The 5644-nt window shown below is 43.3% G+C and overlaps 1 long non-coding RNA gene across 1 annotated transcript; it reads right to left on the bottom strand.

Moving 5' to 3' along the window:
- Positions 1-504: 504 nt before the first annotated feature.
- Positions 505-4633, bottom strand: LOC125963085 (uncharacterized). The gene is made up of 3 exons (XR_007474878.1): positions 4560-4633; positions 3391-3436; positions 505-753 (listed from the first exon to the last, which is right to left on the bottom strand). It is a non-coding gene; the product is annotated as an uncharacterized LOC125963085 (long non-coding RNA).
- Positions 4634-5644: the final 1011 nt, after the last annotated feature.

Below are 5644 nucleotides of genomic sequence, written 5' to 3'. Positions count from 1 at the left end.
ATCATCCTACCCACCGATGATGGGGTTTTCAGTCCGTGTAGAGAGACATGACTGCAAGACTAAAGGGACAGTTAGATTTCACTGTTTTCTTGCATGTTCTCGTATCATCTGATGAGTGATGCATGCCATCCAAGTCATCCTTGACATCTGCACTGGAGATTAAAACCACCAAAATGAAGGCAATCTGGGGTTTGGTCTGCCTGAGTTTCCCAGGGCTGCTGTAAGAAATCGCTACAAATGTAGCACCTTGAAACAACACTAATTTATCATGTTGTCGTGGAGGTCAGAAGTCCAAACTGGGATCTCCCTGGGGACTTCCCTGGTGGTCCAGTGGTTAAGATTTTGCCTCCCAATGCAGGGGTGTGGGTTCGATCCCTGGCCAGGGAGCTAGGATCCCATATGCCTCGCAGCCAAAAAAACCAAAACATAAAACAAAAGCAATAGTGTAACAAGTCCAATAAAGACTTTAAAAATAGTCCACATCCAAAAAAATAAAAATCTTTCAAAAATACAAAGCAAAGCAAAATGGGGTCTCCCTAAGCTAAAATATAGGTGTCCACAGAACTGCATTCCTCCTGGAGGCTTTAGGGGACAATCCATATTCTTACCTTGTGCGGCTTCTAGAGGTGCCTGTAATTCTAGAGGTGCCTGTAATCCGTGGCTCCCGACCCCGCTTTCAACTTCAGAGCACATCACTCTTCCCTCGGCTTCTGTCTTTGCAGGTCCTTCTGTGACTCTGACCCTTCTGCTTCCCTCTTAGAAAGACCCTTGTGATGACATTGGACCCACCTGGATAATCCAGCATCATCTCAGCATCTCAAGGTCCTTAATCACATCTGCAGAATCCCTTCTGCCCAGTAAGGTAACCCATTCACAGGTTCCACGCATTAGGATGTGCACGTTTTTGAGGGTTGTTATTTTCCCCCTACAGGTCCATTCTCAGTTCTTTTTTTGTTTAATTTATTTTATTGAAGTATAATTGATTTACAATGTTGTGTTAATTTCTGCTGTACAGCAAAGTGATTCAGTTATATATACATATATCTATTCTTTTTCAGATTCTTTCCCATTATGTTTTATCACAGGATACTGAGTATAGTTCCCTGGGCTCTACAATAGGACCTTGTTGTTTATCCATTCTATATATAATAGCTTGCATCTGCTAACCCCAAACTCCCAATCCATCCCTCCTCCACTCCCCTCCCCTCCCCCTTGGCAACCACAAGCCTGTTCTCTCTGTCTATGAGTCTGTTTCTGTTTCGTAGATGAGTTCATTTGTGTCATATTTTAGATTCCACATATAAGAGGTATCATATGATATTTGTCTTTCTCTGTGTGGCCTACTTCACTTAGTATGATCATCTCTAGGTCCTTCCCTGCTGCTGCAAATGGCAATATTACATCCTTTTTATGGCTGAGTAATATTCCATTGTACATAGTTACCACATCTTCTTTATCCATTCATCTGTCGATGGACACTTACGTTGTTTCCGTGTGCTGGCTATTGTAAATACTGCTGCTATGAACATAGGGGTGCATGTGTCTTTCTGAATTAGAGTTTTGTCTGCCATTCCCAGTTCTGAGCTCAAAATACATAGACAGCCAAGGCAGGCACCTGGTGACTGTCACTTCACACCGTGAGTAAGAGCCATAAAGACTGCACGGCTGAACTAAAGCAGCCAGTTAGACTTCTCACTTAACTTTATTTAACTGTGTTGGAATGCTTTAACTATCAGGAATATTGCTCTATCTAAGCTGGGGCTGTAAATTTTCATTCGTGTTGGGATTTAATTTTCATAGATATTGGGAAGGTGATCTGTATTTGCATTTAACATGGTGTATGGATGAAGTAAGAAAAAAAATATGATTGATGGGTGGAATTATTAGAAGCAATATTCAAAGGGCGATTGCTTTCACAAATGATCATTCAGCTCTCCAGGCATGGAAAGTGGATGACATCTTACTTATTGTGTGCAGTAAGTATCCTGTGATGCAATCTGTATTTATAAATACGTTCCTAAGTGCTTGATGAATTTTAGAAATAACAAAGCCATATTGCTCAACCTCAAAGGACGATTTTAACACTATTGCAGGAAGAAGAGGGTTAGAATGAGGTTTAAAATCCCATAATTGGAGCGCTATTCAAAATACTCTGACATCTAATGATTTCATAAATTTAGTAGTACTTTTTCTCCCCCTGATTCTTTAACCATTTCAGTGCGTAAGAGAGAAAAGGGTTTACTGTTCCTTAGTTGTAGAAATCAACTGTGCTTCTTATTGAGCTTCTAGACACATAAATTTATTCAGAAAGGCTTGGGGAGCCTATAGTGTGTCAAGCCCTGTGCTAAGGACAGTGCACGAAAAGATGGGAATGTCTAGGACATTGACTTCAAGAGTCTTGCATATAGGAAATACTCAGAAGTAATCGGACAGTTGCTAAGCTTTCCTGAAAACCATCAGGAGTGTGTCTGGAAACATTTCCTAGAGTGTGTGTCTTTCCTGGAACCAACACTCAGGTGTGTCCTGGGAACCAGGGCACAGATGTGGAGGGTTTAAAGGAAAACCTTAGTCCAGCTTCTTCATAGCAAGGTACAGATTCTTGATACTCACAGTATGGCCAGAGGACCAGCAGTGCATAAGTCCCCTAGGCTGCTGTAACAAATTATCACAAACTGGGGACCTTAAAATAACAGAAATGTATTCTCTTGCCATTCTGGAGTCCAGAAGTCTGAAATCCAAATGTTGGCAGTGCGTAGCTCCTCCAAAGTCTCTAAGGAGGACTCCTTACTTGCCTCTTCCATTGTCTAGTGGTTTCCAGCATCTTTGGCATTCCTTGGCTTATAGACACATCACCCTGATCTCCACCTGGCCTTCTTCCCTCTGTGTTTCTGTGTCCAAATCTCCCCTCCTTAGAAGGACCCTAGTCCTTGGATATAGGGCCCATTGTGACCCAGTATAACCTCTTCTTAACTTGATTACGTGTGCAAAGACCCTATTTCCAAATAAGGTCATATTCACTAAGGTTAGGACTTCAACACATCTTTTGGGGGGACACTGTTTGACTCACTACACCAAGCATCAGCATCCCTCAGGAGATCATTAGAAATCAGATGCCCCAACTCTACACCAGACCTCTTGAGTCAGAATCTGCGTTTTTTTCAAGAACCCCTTGTGTTTTGTATGTACAATAATAGCATGGGTATAAGGCAAGATACAACATGTCCCACTCTGAGACATGCAAATAATTTAGTACAGTCGCAGTTTGAGAGATGGTACAACAGAGACTTGGCAGAATTGGCAGGAAGACGAGATGAAGAGGAAGGGAAGGGACAAATCCTGAAAGAGCATCTTGCTGAAGATTTTCGGGGGCTGGGACCCTGAGATACTTACCATCATGTGGGTACCATGATCAGAGTTGCCTTTTGAGTTTGTGTGGCTGCTGTGGAGAAGAACTGATGGGATAAAAACTGGACAGAGGGATACATTTAAGAAGACCATCCAGGGATGCAGGGTGGAGTAATGAGAACCTGCATCAAAGCAGCAGGGATGGAAACGAGCCATGAGATTCAAAATATAGGGGAACAAAAGGTTGGTTCCATGAGAAACGATGGTCATCTGAAGGTAGGAAGATGGAGAAGGAAGAATCAATGATGACCCATAGTGATACTGAGCAGCTTTGTGGACAGCGGGGCCGTTCACCAGGGATAAGGCAGTTCACGAGGACCAACTTCAAGGAGGTTGTAGAAATTTCGTTTTCAGACATCAACATTTCCAGGTGTCGGCAGCCCCTGAAGGAACAGGAGCTGTATATGTTTGGTACCCTGGAGAGTTGATGTGCTTAGAGACACATTTTGGGGGCCTCATCAGGATATTGGTCCCTTTCAAGCCGTTAGAATGAGTGTCATGATCCCAGGAGAGAATTTAGAGGGAAGGAAAGAGAAAAGAGGGACAAGGACAGACTCCAGAGATAATGATCTTGACTACTCTTGTTTGGAAACATATTTGGAAGAGATAAAACCAATGCGATGAAATGAAGACACCTCCCCTTGGGTGTGTCAGCAGAGCAAAGGGAACTCTGTTCCAGAGACAGGATAGCATAGTGATCAAGCCCATTGAGTCTAGAGTCAGCCTTCCTGAGTTTGTCACTCGCTCTGTGATCTTGGACACATGATTCAATGTCTATGGGCCTCAGTTTCCTCATCTGTAAAAATTAAGGATAATGATCCTACCCACCTCTTCTTTAACACATAGTAAGAGCTATATATGAGCATTAGTCATTTTGATTATCACCATTATTATGCTAGGATTGCAGTTTTAGTATGGGGGAGTCCTTTCTTTTTTAAGCAGGTATGGGTAACGTTTAGATGCCCATTTTAGGGAAGTACTGTTGTTTCTGAGCTATCAACACTCTGCAGCTTCAGCAACTTCATGGTTGACTCCTCTGCAGAGAGTAACCTCAGAAAGTTATGCTCCTTCCATGTCAGGGGCATAAGAGTCTCATCATCCCAGCCCCCCTCCCCAAGTCCTCTCCACAAGGTCTCAGAGACCCCAGAGCTCACCTGGATTGGCTGACACCTTGTTAAACCATTTCCCAAGCTCCCTTGGGAGGACTCTTTCTGAGTCCTGCTTCCTCTGCCTTGACCCCCAAATACCTTACTCAACCTCCATCTCAGCATCTCCTTGGTAACAGCTCAGCATGTGACAATGACCATGTCATGACACTGTCACAAAGGCACTCATCATCTCACAGGATGATGAATTTGGGGGCAAAGAGCAAACATTAAATGAGGTGATTCTTATGATTTACAGACACTGCATATGGTAGGCTTCTAGTAGTGGAAAAAATAATTCCTGTCTTTCCATGTTATCTGGTTTTATCAATGAATTACTAGTCAGTTCAGGGTCCCAGTTCAGAACAGATGACACTCAAATTAGGATAATTTAAAAGAGATATTTACAGGGACTTCCCTGGTGGCACAATGGTTAAGAATCCACCTGACAATGTAGGGACACGAGTTTGATCCTTGGTCTGGGAAGATCCCACGTGACATGGAGCAACTAAGCCCATGTGCCACAACTACTGAGACTGCACTCTAGAGCCTGCGGGCCACAACTACTGAGCCCACATGCCACACCTGCTGAAGCCCGCGCGCCTAGAGCCCCTGCTCTGTACCAAGAGAAGTCACCACAATGAGAAGCCCGTGCACCGCAACAGAGTAGCCCCCACTCGCCACAACTAGAGAAAACCCATGCATAGCAACAAAGACCCAACGCAGCCAAAAATAGATAGATAAATAAATTAATTAATTAATTTAAAAAGAGATATTTACACAGTGTATTCATTCCCTATAAAAAGTGAACACAATCTTGATGGCTTGAAATAACACAAATTTATTATCTTACAGTTAGAAGTGGTCCTTCTGGAGGTCAGAAATGGAATTTTCTGAGCTAAAATCAAGTTTTAGGCAGGGCTGCATTCCATCTGGAGGCTCTGGCGGAGAATCCATTTCCTTTCCTCTTCCAGCTTCTGGAGGGGCCTGCCTACCTGGTATGTGGCCGTTCATCCGTCTTCAAAGCCGGGCATTCCGTCACCTCTTTTTCCATCTTTCCATCTTCTCTTTGACTCTTATCTTCCTGCCTCTCT

Source organism: Orcinus orca, chromosome X (genome assembly GCF_937001465.1).
Source record: "Orcinus orca chromosome X, mOrcOrc1.1, whole genome shotgun sequence".
Classification (NCBI taxonomy): Eukaryota; Metazoa; Chordata; class Mammalia; order Artiodactyla; family Delphinidae; genus Orcinus; species Orcinus orca.
Note: the sequence above shows the minus strand (reverse complement) of the source record. Positions and strands in the feature narration are given on the sequence as shown.